The sequence below is a fragment of the Ranitomeya imitator genome, chromosome 1, assembly GCF_032444005.1.
Source record: "Ranitomeya imitator isolate aRanImi1 chromosome 1, aRanImi1.pri, whole genome shotgun sequence".
Taxonomy (NCBI): Eukaryota; Metazoa; Chordata; class Amphibia; order Anura; family Dendrobatidae; genus Ranitomeya; species Ranitomeya imitator.
Window position 1 is genome coordinate 866,662,023 of NC_091282.1, and position 15,365 is coordinate 866,677,387.

The following is a 15,365-nucleotide window of genomic DNA, read 5'->3' on the forward strand; positions in this document are numbered from 1 at the left end:
AAAAAAATCAATCCCTTATCCCTAGGATCACAATTTAAAGACACAAAATCAAAGATTGGTGCAAACATAAGGCCTAACTAATCAAAGCTTTGACATGTCACATATTTTTTCGCAACTTGAGGAAACAATAAAATGTGGAGATTTTTGGAGTTCTTGCACCATTGTTGCCCAGGTCCGACAGAGTAAGGCCGGTTTCACATTTGCGGTTGTGTCCGCAGCGTTTCTTCCGCAATTATCCGCATGCGTTGTGTTTTCCTATATTTAACATTAGGGACGCAGGTGTCTGCGATCGGCTGCTTTTTGCCGCGTTTGACGACGCATGCGTCGTTTCGTCGTCTGCGGTTTGGCGCGGTAAACGCAGCATGTAGTAATTTTAGAGGCGTCAATTTGCCGCCTAGAAACGTATGCGGTTGTTAGCGGAAGGAATGCGTCAAAAAAATGCATTACTGTCTATGGGAACGCATGCGTACACATGTCTTTGCGTACGCATGCGTTTGATGCGTTTGCGTACTTCGGACTGCGCATGTCCAGGAACTGATTAAGACATGACCATTAAAGACACACCCTCCTAGAAATACCAAACGCATGCGCATAAAAAGCGCAAACACATGTAAAACGCATGCAAGCGCTGCGTTTTTTTTTTACCATCATGTGTAAGCTGATGCGGATAATAAACGCTGCGTTACCAGACGTTTGTGCATGCATTTGCGGTTGCGGACGATACGCTAAGGACTTAACCGCAAATGTGAAACTAGCCTTAGTGTAGCTGCGTCAGGACGGGAGTGTTACAACCACTGCTCATCAAATCTGTGACAAACAGCGGGGACTAGAGTAGGATTTGTGGTGAGGTACTTGCCTCTCGTCAGACGCTCCTGATGCATATGTCTCTTCATGATTCAGAAGCATTGGACTCCACCACATCTCCTCATCAAGATCGTCACAAACCATGGTGATATTGATGAATCGTGCCCAAAGGATGTATTATTTCTGTCAAAATGAACTCCAAACACCAGTGCAAGGAAACCGTGCTCTCCCCAATACCACAATTATGCCCACATGTGTAATTAATTGGAAGACTAATGGAGAGCCAGACACTATTAGTCAACCTGATGTCCAAACCAATACTTCTACTAGGACTACTACACAGTCTTTCCAGAAAAGAGGCTGTATAATGGGGCTATAAACATAAGATAAAGGTTGTGCCACGTTTATGACAACAGCCTAAATTTTCTTCAATCCTCCATCAGTCAGCACACAGTTCCAGAGACGGCAGTGGTAGTAAACATTCACCCGATCTTAAAGGGCATGGAAGGAAATTGCTGTTCTAAAGGAGTTTTTAAGATCTAGATTATTGGTGGAGCATTGTATAAAGACACTTCTCTGTTCCACTGAAGTGCACAGGACAACGCTGCAATACATGGGGTGGGCAATTTATATGGATACACCTTGGTGGGCCATTTATGAAGTTGCATTAAAAAATGGCAGTCATGGTAACCACCCATCTCGAAGCATTTTCCCCCTCCCATATACTAATGTGCCACAAACAGGAAGTTAATATCACCAACAAATTCCCACTTTATTTAGGTGTATCCGTATAGATGGCCCACCCAGGTGTATCCATACAAATGGCCCACCCTGTATATAGAAGGTGCGCGTGTGAACAGAGTAGAAGAGGCTACAGAAGGCAGCACGCACTGCTGCCCCTACGAACAGATGATCAGCCCAAGAGTCAATGCACCTACCCAATAAGATATTCATCCGAATTTGGCAAACCCTTTTATCACCTAGCTGGAGGATTCCCTGTGCCATTTGGCAGATCAGAGAATTTTCTATCCCAGTTACAAAACGCCATGGCAGGACAGGCGCCGACCACAGCTCCAATCATTCTCATGGGGCTTCCAGAAATGATGCTGGAGCAGCGGTCCTGCATGTAATCTGCTGCTCCATTCTAAGAGAAATAAAAGTTCTCTATTTAGCCGATCTGTGAGGTTCTAGCTGTTCGATCCCCACTGATCAACAAGTTATTACCTTTGTCAATGAGACACCAGGGCAAAATAAATCATCTAGAATTGATGATTTTCAATGATTTTCAGAAGGTTTAGTCAAGGACTAGAAGATTACCACTCTTTTGGGAGTCCAAGAGTTCGCCCTATTTGTCTACAAATCTCCTGGACCTTCTGGCAGCATTGGCTTGTATGATTTAGTGATTGGTGGTGTCGTGGCGGTCAGACACTTATCACCTATCCCGCAGGGTGAAAACATTTAATGAGACATATGGTTTCCTTTATAATATAACCGCTATTATGAAAATGGCGGCTCATGAAAATGTATTAGCCATTTTACCCTGTCCAGTCCCCTTGTACATACACAACAAACTGACATCTGACTGACCTGACTCCGCACTCGTAGCTGAACAGCTGAGGGGTAGGGCACACATTTATCCTTTCTCCTACTGGAAAACAGAAGCGCACTTGGCCGAGCATGAGAGTGGTGGAGTAGGGAGAAACAGCTGTCTGTGGAATAATATCTCTTGTGTATGGCCTGCCGAACACTAACTACATAATATAGTGCTGGTTTGTTTCTTGAGTGGCAGCACTTCTTTGCTAATCACATCCGAACAATAGTGCCATTGTAAAAGAAAGTCATGCTAGTCCGCACGAACCATCTCCATTCTAGACACCAAACCTGGGCCTGCTTACCTGATATCAGTGTAAACTGCTATGTGCTACGGCCCGGATTACATATATTACCAAATAGTACAAATATAATTCTACATTAAAATGACATTTCAACGTGTATTTTCAAGCTAAATGTAAAATGAACAAATGCAGCACAGCTTTAATGTTTGATCACGTGTCGGATCATACAGCTCTGGAAAAATTAAGAGACCACTGAAAAATGTTCAGTTTGTCTGATTTTTCTCTTTATAGGTATATTTTTGAGTAAAATGTAAATTGTTCTTTTATTCTATAAACTTCTGACAACGTCTCTGTATTTCCAAGCAATAAATTTTGTATTTTTTTCTGACAACGAAAAATGGTCAAAATTAAAAAAAAAATAAAGTGCTTTCAGATCTCTAAGGGCCCCTTTCCACTTGTGTGAGAAAAAAACGGTCCGATTTACGGACCGAAAAAACTGATGTAACGTCTGCAAGTGCCATGCGATTTTTTTTTTTTTTTTTTTTTTTTTTTTTTATCACAACATCCGTATGACATCCGTATTGCTGTCCGATTTTTACGCACGGGTCTCCTTTGAAAAGCCGGTAATTCAGCACAGAGTACAGTAAATTCACAGTGACAGGTTAGATTAGAGTAGATATATACACATAGAATAGGTATATATACATATATATATGTCAGGGAGACAGCTTAAAAGCTGGTAATTCAATTACCGGCTTTTGCTTTCTCCTTCACAAACCCGACATGATCTGAGACCTGGTTTACATACAGTAAACCATCTCATATCACCATTTTTTTTGCATATTCCACACTACTAATGTCAGTAGAGTGTATCTGCAAAATTTGGCCGTTCTAGCTCTTAAAATAAAGGGTTAAATGGCGGAAAAAATTGGCGTGGACTCCCGCGCAATTTTCTCCGCCAGAGTAGTAAAGCCAGTGACTGAGGGCAGATATTAATAGCCTGGAGAGGGTCCATGGTTATTGGCCCCCCCCTGGCTAAAAATATCTGCCCCCAGCCACCCCAGAAAAGGCACATCTGGAAGATGCGCCTATTCTGGCACTTGGCCACTCTCTTCCCATTCCCGTGTAGCGGTGGGATATGGGGTAATGAAGGGTTAATGCCACCTTGCAATTGTAAGGTGACATTAAGCCTAATTAATAATGGAGAGGCGTCAATTATGACACCTATCCATTATTAATCCAATTGTAGTAAAGGGTTAAGTAAAACACAAACACATTATTTAAAATTATTTTAATGAAATAAAAACAATGGTTGTTTGAGTATTTTATTCTACGCCCAATCCAGTCACTGAAGACCCTCGTTCTGTGAAAGAAATAACATAATAAACCAACAATATACTTACCCTCCGCAGATCTGTAACGTCCAACGATGTAAATCCTTCTGAAGGGGTTAAAACATTTTGCAGCAAGGAGCTTTGCTAATGCAATGCTACTCCTCGCTGCAAAACCCCGGGGAATGAGTCTAAATATAGATCAATGAGCTATATTTAGCTTCATTTGCGGTGAGGCGCCCTCTGCTGGCTGTTCATAGATCGTGGGAACTTTCCTAGGAAGCCTGGGAGCTTTCTAGGTAATTTCTCACGATCTATGAACAGCCAGCAGAGGGCGCCTCACCGCAAATGAAGCTAAATATAGCTCATTGATCTATATTTAGACTCATTCCCCGGGGTTTTGCAGCGAGGAGTAGCATTGCATTAGCAAAGCTCCTTGCTGCAAAATGTTTTAACCCCTTCAGAAGGATTTACATCGTTGGACGTTACAGATCTGCGGAGGGTAAGTATATTGTTGGTTTATTATGTTATTTCTTTCACAGAACGAGGGTCTTCAGTGACTGAGTATTTTATTCTACGCCCAATCCAAACAACCAAAAGTCTACTTCTAAAGCAGATAGATGAAGCTGCAACCCATAATGAGGTCCTGGTTATGGGGGACTTTAACTACCCGGATATTAACTGGGAAACAGAAACCTGTGAAACCCATAAAGGCAACAGGTTTCTGCTAATAACCAAGAAACATTATCTTTCACAATTGGTGCAGAATCCAACCAGAGGAGCAGCACTTTTAGACCTAATACTATCTAATAGACCTGACAGAATAACAAATCTGCAGGTGGTTGGGCATTTAGGAAATAGCGACCACAATATTGTGCAGTTTCACCTGTCTTTCACTAGGGGGACTTGTCAGGGAGTCACAAAAACATTGAACTTTAGGAAGGCAAAGTTTGAACAGCTTAGAGATGCCCTTAATCTGGTAGACTGGGACAATATCCTCAGAAATGAAAATACAGATAATAAATGGGAAATGTTTAAGAACATCCTAAATAGGCAGTGTAAGCGGTTTATACCTTGTGGGAATAAAAGGACTAGAAATAGGAAAAACCCAATGTGGCTAAACAAAGAAGTAAGACAGGCAATTAACAGTAAAAAGAAAGCATTTGCACTACTAAAGCAGGATGGCACCATTGAAGCTCTAAAAAACTATAGGGAGAAAAATACTTTATCTAAAAAACTAATTAAAGCTGCCAAAAAGGAAACAGAGAAGCACATTGCTAAGGAGAGTAAAACTAATCCCAAACTGTTCTTCAACTATATCAATAGTAAAAGAATAAAAACTGAAAATGTAGGCCCCTTAAAAAATAGTGAGGAAAGAATGGTTGTAGATGACGAGGAAAAAGCTAACATATTAAACACCTTCTTCTCCACGGTATTCACGGTGGAAAATGAAATGCTAGGTGAAATCCCAAGAAACAATGAAAACCCTATATTAAGGGTCACCAATCTAACCCAAGAAGAGGTGCGAAACCGGCTAAATAAGATTAAAATAGATAAATCTCCGGGTCCGGATGGCATACACCCACGAGTATTAAGAGAACTAAGTAATGTAATAGATAAACCATTATTTCTTATTTTTAGTGACTCTATAGCGACAGGGTCTGTTCCGCAGGACTGGCGCATAGCAAATGTGGTGCCAATATTCAAAAAGGGCTCTAAAAGTGAACCTGGAAATTATAGGCCAGTAAGTCTAACCTCTATTGTTGGTAAAATATTTGAAGGGTTTCTGAGGGATGTTATTCTGGATTATCTCAATGAGAATAACTGTTTAACTCCATATCAGCATGGGTTTATGAGAAATCGCTCCTGTCAAACCAATCTAATCAGTTTTTATGAAGAGGTAAGCTATAGGCTGGACCACGGTGAGTCATTGGACGTGGTATATCTCGATTTTTCCAAAGCGTTTGATACCGTGCCGCACAAGAGGTTGGTACACAAAATGAGAATGCTTGGTCTGGGGGAAAATGTGTGTAAATGGGTTAGTAACTGGCTTAGTGATAGAAAGCAGAGGGTGGTTATAAATGGTATAGTCTCTAACTGGGTCGCTGTGACCAGTGGGGTACCGCAGGGGTCAGTATTGGGACCTGTTCTCTTCAACATATTCATTAATGATCTGGTAGAAGGTTTACACAGTAAAATATCGATATTTGCAGATGATACAAAACTATGTAAAGCAGTTAATACAAGAGAAGATAGTATTCTGCTACAGATGGATCTGGATAAGTTGGAAACTTGGGCTGAAAGGTGGCAGATGAGGTTTAACAATGATAAATGTAAGGTTATACACATGGGAAGAGGGAATCAATATCACCATTACACACTGAACGGGAAACCACTGGGTAAATCTGACAGGGAGAAGGACTTGGGGATCCTAGTTAATGATAAACTTACCTGGAGCAGCCAGTGCCAGGCAGCAGCTGCCAAGGCAAACAGGATCATGGGGTGCATTAAAAGAGGTCTGGATACACATGATGAGAGCATTATACTGCCTCTGTACAAATCCCTAGTTAGACCGCACATGGAGTACTGTGTCCAGTTTTGGGCACCGGTGCTCAGGAAGGATATAATGGAACTAGAGAGAGTACAAAGGAGGGCAACAAAATTAATAAAGGGGATGGGAGAACTACAATACCCAGATAGATTAGCGAAATTAGGATTATTTAGTCTAGAAAAAAGACGACTGAGGGGCGATCTAATAACCATGTATAAGTATATAAGGGGACAATACAAATATCTCGCTGAGGATCTGTTTATACCAAGGAAGGTGACGGGCACAAGGGGGCATTCTTTGCGTCTGGAGGAGAGAAGGTTTTTCCACCAACATAGAAGAGGATTCTTTACTGTTAGGGCAGTGAGAATCTGGAATTGCTTGCCTGAGGAGGTGGTGATGGCGAACTCAGTCGAGGGGTTCAAGAGAGGCCTGGATGTCTTCCTGGAGCAGAACAATATTGTATCATACAATTATTAGGTTCTGTAGAAGGACGTAGATCTGGGTATTTATTATAATGGAATATAGGCTGAACTGGATGGACAAATGTCTTTTTTCGGCCTTACTAACTATGTTACTATGTTACTATGTAACCATTGTTTTTATTTCATTAAAATAATTTTAAATAATGTGTTTGTGTTTTACTTAACCCTTTACTACAATTGGATTAATAATGGATAGGTGTCATAATTGACGCCTCTCCATTATTAATTAGGCTTAATGTCACCTGACAATTGCAAGGTGGCATTAACCCTTCATTACCCCATATCCCACCGCTACACGGGAATGGGAAGAGAGTGGCCAAGTGCCAGAATAGGCGCATCTTCCAGATGTGCCTTTTCTGGGGTGGCTGGGGGCAGATATTTTTAGCCAGGGGGGGGCCAATAACCATGGACCCTCTCCAGGCTATTAATATCTGCCCTCAGTCACTGGCTTTACTACTCTGGCGGAGAAAATTGCGCGGGAGCCCACGCCAATTTTTTCCGCCATTTAACCCTTTATTTTAAGAGCTAGAACGGCCAAATTTTGCAGATACACTCTACTGACATTAGTAGTGTGGAATATGCAAAAAAAATGGTGATATGAGATGGTTTACTGTATGTAAACCAGGTCTCAGATCATGTCGGGTTTGTGAAGGAGAAAGCAAAAGCCGGTAATTGAATTACCAGCTTTTAAGCTGTCTCCCTGATATATATATATATATATATATATATATATATATATATATATATATATATATATATATATATATATATATATATATATATATATATATATATATATATATATTCTATGTGTATATATCTACTCTCATCTAACCTGTCAGTGTGATTTTACTGTACTCTGTGCTGAATTGGCGGCTTTTCTAAGGACACGGGTGCGTAAAAATCGGACAGCACTCGCATGGTGCGAGTGCTGTGCGTTTTTTTTCTCGCACCCATTGACTTGCATTGGCGAGTCTCGTCCGAGAATCTCAGCAATACGCAGCATGCTGCGATTTTTTTTCTCAGCCGACACAGATTTTTCTCAGTCCGATTTCAGATGGGAAAAAAATCGCAAATGGAGTGTCACCTATTGATTAACATTGGTCCGAGTGCAATCCGATTTTTTTTATCGGATTGCACTCGTCCGTTTTCCTCACAAGTGGAGATGAGCCCTAATTCATATGATTAGGATGCGGAACGCATATTTGCCAATTGTCCTAGATTTCCTGTGACTTCTGGACAGCAAGTGGGTGAGAATAATGTAAAACCCAAGAGAGGTTGGTGGTGTTCCCAAGAGGTGAGGGACTGCAACATTCCCAGAAATGTTGACAAAATCCGCAATTATTCCCATTCTTGTGTGCATTTTGGCACCAAACCGGAGCTAAAATCCACATAGAATCCTGAGCGTGTGAACAGGGTGTAAATAACACAGATATTCTTATGTGCAGCAGGATAAAAGTAGTGTAAGCAGTTTTCTTCTCCACCAAATGACTTGAAATGTACAAATCAAACCACTTGAGAGCGACCACAGGTGCTATACTTAACTGACAGTAGCAGTTTACTAAAATATAGGCTCCGATTGCTGCAATCTGCCCACAAACCTTGGGGAAGGAACACATGTAGACAATGGTGCAAGTATCTACAGCAACTACTAAGGACTTTATATCTCGGCCTTTTTACTGCTAAAGGCGTCCAGAGAAAATATGTTTCTTTTCATCTGCCTACATTATTCCAAAGCGGAAACTGGGAGACGCTGACTCACACATTTCTGAATTTCCAATGGACCTCACCTAGAAATGTCCGAAGCCCACCCAAGAAAAGAGACACCCCCCCTGTCACATCTATAGTATGCAGCCGAGCTGAGACAATGGTTTACTTTAGAGTCATGAAGTAATCCTTGAAGTTCAGCACAGGAATCCCAGCGTTTACACACAGATATTCTGTCTTTGTGGCTGTCGGATTCATTTTTACGACCCCCAGACTATTCCTCGCCTAGAAGATCAATTAGACACTTAAAGACCCCGATATAGCGTGACGTCGGTCTGATTGGACAGAATTTTGTCAGATCTGTACATGTAACAGCTCCGCACTGTCCGATCACTTACATAATGCAGAAGAAAAAGCAATGTTCATATGAAATATTGATTTTTCATTCATTGTTGGGTACATTTTTTTTTTTTTTTTATCCTTAAATTCATATGTTTGGGACTGAAAATCATTGTTGCAATTGGGTTTTACTTACAGTTTTGCCCCGCTTCACTTTATTGCTCTTTATGCCCCTGAACATTCAACTTTGATGTGGTCTGTGCTCATGAATCAGCATGGAGCTCAGAAAAAGAGTGTCAGAGAGTTTGGAAGCCTTATCCTTGGGCCATAGCGCATGACGGTTTCTCAGTTAACTCACTGCACAGAGGTTATAGAAGGACACATTTTTATTGAAACCCAATAGCAAAAAATGTTAACATGCACTTAATGGGAAAAAAAAAAATTGGCCCCAGAAATGAACCACCCCTCTATGTAATCAAATATAATGGATTGTGACAATACACTAGTGCAGTCCATGCCTGTAATAATACCTAGACGTACAGCACACACGGAATAGGGGCACACAATGTTTACTAATGTGGCTAGTGATAGGGTATCTGCTCACTTTTACGCTATATTACGGATATAGGGCGCATAGGCTGCATTTATTAGTCATTCACTTCTGCAGTTATAGGTGAAAACCAATACAAACAGGTGTCCTGTCCAAAATCACATACCGTATATTGTAAAATATATTGTAAAAACTAAACAAACAAAAGCAAGAATAATCAAAGTCAGGCAGAAAATGCTCATAGCAAGCAACAAGACCCCCCCGCACACAGCATTAGTCTAATGATAAGAACAGATCATCCTAGTAACTACCACCCCATACACAAGGAACAATAGGAACAATGCAGGTGCCCCCTGCTCGGCAGCAGCGTACCATGCCTGATGGTAGATGAGGAGGAGGAGGAAAAAGTGACAAAAGCAGTATAGTTACCTCTCCTACATCACACCAGTCATCATCCCATGTTAGTGGGAGCCCCCTCCAAACTTTCAGCTTGTGCCAGGCAGCGCTGCATTCTGCTGCTACTGTCTGTAGGGCACATCCACAGAGAAGTAGGATCTATTCTGACATTTCCCCACAATGCTCAGACAGTGCTCAGGGCAAGGAGCACAAATCAAAAAAAAACTTGAACAACTTCCCCTCTATCCACTCCCAAAGAGTCCCACCCTCACTCATTCCGGCACCCTGTGACGTCCCCCCTCCATCCAACCAGACCTGGCTGCACATGATGAGCAGAGGCTGACACAGGCTGGTGGTCACAATGCCTGCTGCACTGGCCTAGCCCTCCATTGCCAGGATCCCATTAACCCTTTCAATGCCCGGCCGGGTGACTACAATAGTTTGCGGTTTTCTGACAATTTTTTTTTAAGTCTGAACTAGGAGTAAAATGCCCATAGCTCATATGTGTACTCAAAAGCAGAAAATTACAATCACAATCTTCTTGATCACCCCCGGCTTCAAGAATATCATGGATGCAAGTATTTTTTTTTTCCCATCTGGGAACTGCAAATAAATAAATCCCCATTCTTACATCTCGCGTTTTTCACAGATAACATACGCACAATTATTGGCCGTGTTTTTACGGACTGAGTGATCCCCAAGAAATCATGGAGATATGCCTGTTTTTGAACAAAGTCACAGATTAAACAAGTCTTATGGGTCCGTGAAATTCACGATCAGTGCCAGTCCATGAGACGTCTGGGATTTACGCCTTCTTCAAGCGTCAGCGATTATTCACACATGCAAAAACGGTACAATTTTTAGCAGTATTATGGAGATTTTCATCAGTGTTTGGTCAGTGTGTCGGGTTTTACCATCAGTATTTCAGCAGTGCTTTTCACATACAGTATGAAAAATATGCAAATCTCTTATTCATTGCAATGTTAAAGGGGTTGTTTGGTATTAAAGGGGTTGCCCACTACTATGAGAACCTCTACTTGATCTAAATGTTTGGCCCAGATAAAATAATAAAGCTTATACTCACCTCCTGTGTCGGCACTCGCAGTCCCGCGGCTCTTGTTAGGACACGTGACCCTGCCGCCCAAACAGCGGTGGCATCACTGTCTCCATCCTAGTATGAACTGTACATGAAGAGGGAGTCCGAGCTGCAGCTGACCCTCGACTTCCTCATCATGCTTAATTTGACAGAAGGCAGGGACATGGACGCCAGCGCTGACTGGGCACTGGGCTCAAGTGTCACAACAACTGCACAGTAGCCTCGTGAGAGTGAATGCCAACACCGCTGGGATGGCACCGGCAGAGGAATGAATATAGGCTTTTCAGTTTAATCGGGGCCAAGCGTGGGGTATGAGAAGGAGTTGTCCAAGTAATGGCAACCTTCTTTAAGCTATAAGTCTGCAGTCATTCTACGTGTCACTCTATGTGACTGCAGGCTTGTGAATCCTCACATCGTGCACACTGTGAGGATTCTCGGATGCTGGCGTCGGGAAGTCATGTGACCGAAAGTATCTGATTTGCATACTTCCGCCCACATTCCAACTAGACTTGTCTGCCCTCATTCAATACACTTGCATTATGAGGCCACACAAGTTTAGTTGGCCGTGACTTCATGTATGCAAATCACAAACTTTGGCCATGCTCCCGCCGCCCAGGAATCTTCACAACACGCAGTGCGCACAATGTGAGGATTCACCTGTCTGCAGTCACATATAGTGACTGCAGACCTGTAGTCTAAGCACACTGATAGAAAATCCGTGTATATTCCATGATTTTCAAGGACCTATAGACCTATATGGGCAATTTTGAAATGTAACGCCGTGATTTTTTTTTATTTACATAGTCCCCCCCCCCCCCCCCCAAAAAAAAAAAAACCACAAACATGTGCACAGCCCTATAGATTTTAATGGGTACGTGTATTGTCTGCGAAAAAAAACAGATAGCACACATACTTCAGAAATGGATGTCTGAATGAGGCATAGCTTTGAAATACAGTACAGACCAAAAGTTTGGACACACCTTCTCATTCACACTGAAGGCATCAAAATTATGAATTAACACGTGGAATTATATACTTAACAAAAAAGTGTGAAACAACTGAAAATATGTCTTATATTCCAGGGTCTTCAAAGTAGCCACCTTTTGCTTTAATGACTGCTTTGCACACTCTTGGCATTCTTTTGATGAACTTCAAGAGGTAGTCACGGGGAATGGTTTTCACGTCACAGGTGTGCCCTGTCAGGTTTAATAAGTGGGATTTCTTGCCTTATAAATGGGATTGGGACCATCAGTTGTGTTGTGCAGAAGTCTGGTGGATACACAGCTGATAGTCCTACTGAATAGACTGTTAGAATTTGTATTATGGCAAGAAAAAAGCAGCTAAGTAAAGAAAAATGAGTGGCCATCATTACTTAAGAAATGATGGTCAGTCAGTCCGAAAAATTGGGAAAACTTTGAGGCTATGTGCACACGTTGCAGATTAGGCTTAGGAATTTCTGGTGCAGATTCTGCATCTCTTGGCAGAAAACGCAGGTGCGGATTTGACACGTTTTTTGTGCGGATTTTGTTGTGGATTTTGTGCAGAATTTTTGCGGATTTACTGTGTATTTTTTACCCCTGCTGATTTCTATAACGGAATGGGTACAAAAATGCTGTACATCCGCAAAAAAGTAACAAGCTACTTCTTTTAATCTGCAGCGTTTCCACACGCAATCTTCCGCACCATTAGCACAGCATTTTTTTGTTACCATTGATTTACATTGTACTTTAAATCACTTGTGGATCTGCAGCGTTTCTGCACCGCAAAAAACCGCTGCGGATCCACAGGAAATCCGCAACGTGTGCACATACCCTGAAAGTATCCCCAAGTGCACTGGCAAAAACCATCAAGCGCTACAAAGAAACTGGCTCACATGAGGACCGCCCCAGGAAAGGAAGACCAAGAGTCACCTCTGCTTCTGAGGATAAGTTTATCCGAGTCACCAGCCTCAGAAATCGCAGGTTAACAGCAGCTCAGATTAGAGACCAGGTCAATGTCACAGAGTTCTAGCAGCAGACACATCTCTACAACAACTGTTAAGAGGAGACTTTGTGCAGCAAGCCTTCATGGTAAAATAGCTGCTAGGAAACCACTGCCAAGGACAGGCAACAAGCAGATGAGACTTGTTTGGGCTAAAGAACACAAGGAATGGACATTAGACCAGTGGAAATCTGTGCTTTGGTCTGATGAGTCCAAATTTGAGATCTTTGGTTCCAACCACCGTGTCTTTGTGCGACGCAGAAAAGGTGAACGGATGGACTCTACATGCCTGGTTCCCACCTTGAAGAATGGAGGAGGTGTTGTGATGGTGTGGGGATGCTTTGCTGGTGACACTGTTGGGGATTTATTCAAAATTGAAGGCATATTGAACCCGCATGGCTACCACAGCATCTTGCAGTGGCATGCTATTCCATCTGGTTTGCGTTTAGTTGGACCATCATTTATTTTTCAATGGGACAATGACCCCAAACACACCTCCAGGCTGTGTAAGGGCTATTTGACCAAGAAGGAGAGTGATGGGCTGCTACACCAGATGACCTGGCCTCCACAGTCACCAGACCTGAACCCAATCGAGATGGTTTGGGGTGAGCTGGACCGCAGAGTGAAGGCAAAAGGGCCAACAAGTGCTAAGCATCTCTGGGAACTCCTTCAAGATTGTTGGAAGACCATTTCCAGTGACTACCTCTTGAAGCTCATCAAGAGAATGCCAAGAGTGTGCAAAGCAGTCATCAAAGCAAAAGGTGGCTACTTTGAAGAACCTAGAATATAAGAGATAATTTCAGTTGTTTCACACTTTTTTGTTAAGTATATAATTCCACATGTGTTAATTCATAGATTTGATGCCTTCAGTGTGAGTGTACAATTTTCATAGTCATGAAAATACAGAAAAATCTTTAAATGAGAAGGTGTGTCCAGACTTTTGGTCTGTACTGTATATAAAAGAAGCTTTGCAGTTTAACGATTTATTTTTTCATTGGTAGAAATCACTGACGCAAACACTGATGGCAAAAAGAAAATACATGGATACTGATACACTGACCAAACACTGATGAAACTCAAATCCAAAACACTGAAGAACAACGGTCCCTGTTTTCCATATGACAAAAATCCCAGACGTCTGAATGAGGCCTAAACAACTGTATATACCTGGTAAGCAACCCAACATGTATGACGTTCTTCTATTATGGGAGGGAATTAATCTCCAAATTGTCACCGTTCCGACCTTTTTAATTACATTCCTTGCACTTTTAAGACAGCATTATGGTCCACTATGCTGTAACAGCTGGACACTGCCGGTTGGATGCTGGATAAATACGCAGTGTCAAACCCGCAGAGAATACTGGTCATGGGCACGTACCCTAAGAGATTCAGAAAAATTGTGCCCCCACAGGGAAAATATCAGCAGTTTAGCAGCATATGTAACAATTTCCACAGTAATACATTTTGCCGTGTAATTTTCACAGAGTGAGGTCCGCAGTGGAAATGCTACATGGGAACAGTCTAAATTATAGTCTGCACCCGTGTGTGTTACCATCGCTCCAGAACCATTGTTTCATTGATCCCCATCGGTTGGTCATTACCCGGCTGTATTCGCTTGTGTAGTCAGCACATTGTTGCTGGAGATATACAGAGGTACGGTGTATTGACTCTGGAAAATAAGAATTTGACCACACCCGAAAGGTCTGCTTCCTAATGTATAGAATGCCCCGACTACATTTCACCATTGGAGCGCAGCATTTCCAGGATGGCAGCAAAGCACATACTGAGAAATAATCTATAACATGCAACAAATAGAAATAACTTTTTTTTTTTGCAGTTTAGTAATTATTTCTTGAATAGTTCACATTGTGTACATTTTACAACTCGTGTAATATTCATCTATATATATATATATATATATATATATATATATATATATATATATATATATATATATATATATATATATATATATACACACACACAGTGGGGCAAAAAAGTATTTAGTCAGTCAGCAATAGTGCAAGTTCCACCACTTAAAAAGATGAGAGGCGTCTGTAATTTACATCATAGGTAGACCTCAACTATGGTAGACAAACTGAGAAAAAAAAATCCAGAAAATCACATTGTCTGTTTTTTTAACATTTTATTTGCATATTATGGTGGAAAATAAGTATTTGGTCAGAAACAAAATTTCATCTCAATACTTTGTAATATATCCTTTGTTGGCAATGACAGAGGTCAAACGTTTTCTGTAAGTCTTCACAAGGTTGCCACACACTGTTGTTGGTATG

At 41.6% G+C, this 15,365-nt stretch overlaps 1 protein-coding gene across 5 annotated transcripts in view; it reads right to left on the reverse strand.

Moving 5' to 3' along the window:
* PSD3 (pleckstrin and Sec7 domain containing 3) overlaps positions 1-15,365 on the reverse strand; it is an 835,030-nt gene that overhangs the window by 497,741 nt on the left and 321,924 nt on the right. Inside the window, exon 1 of one of the 5 annotated variants that reach the window (XM_069742427.1) lies at positions 10,029-10,177. The exons of the other annotated variants lie outside the window; for them this stretch is intronic. The gene's annotated coding sequence lies outside the window, so the exon portion shown is untranslated. Of the gene's footprint in view, positions 1-10,028; positions 10,178-15,365 lie in introns of those variants that run through there. 5 annotated transcript variants of the gene reach the window in all.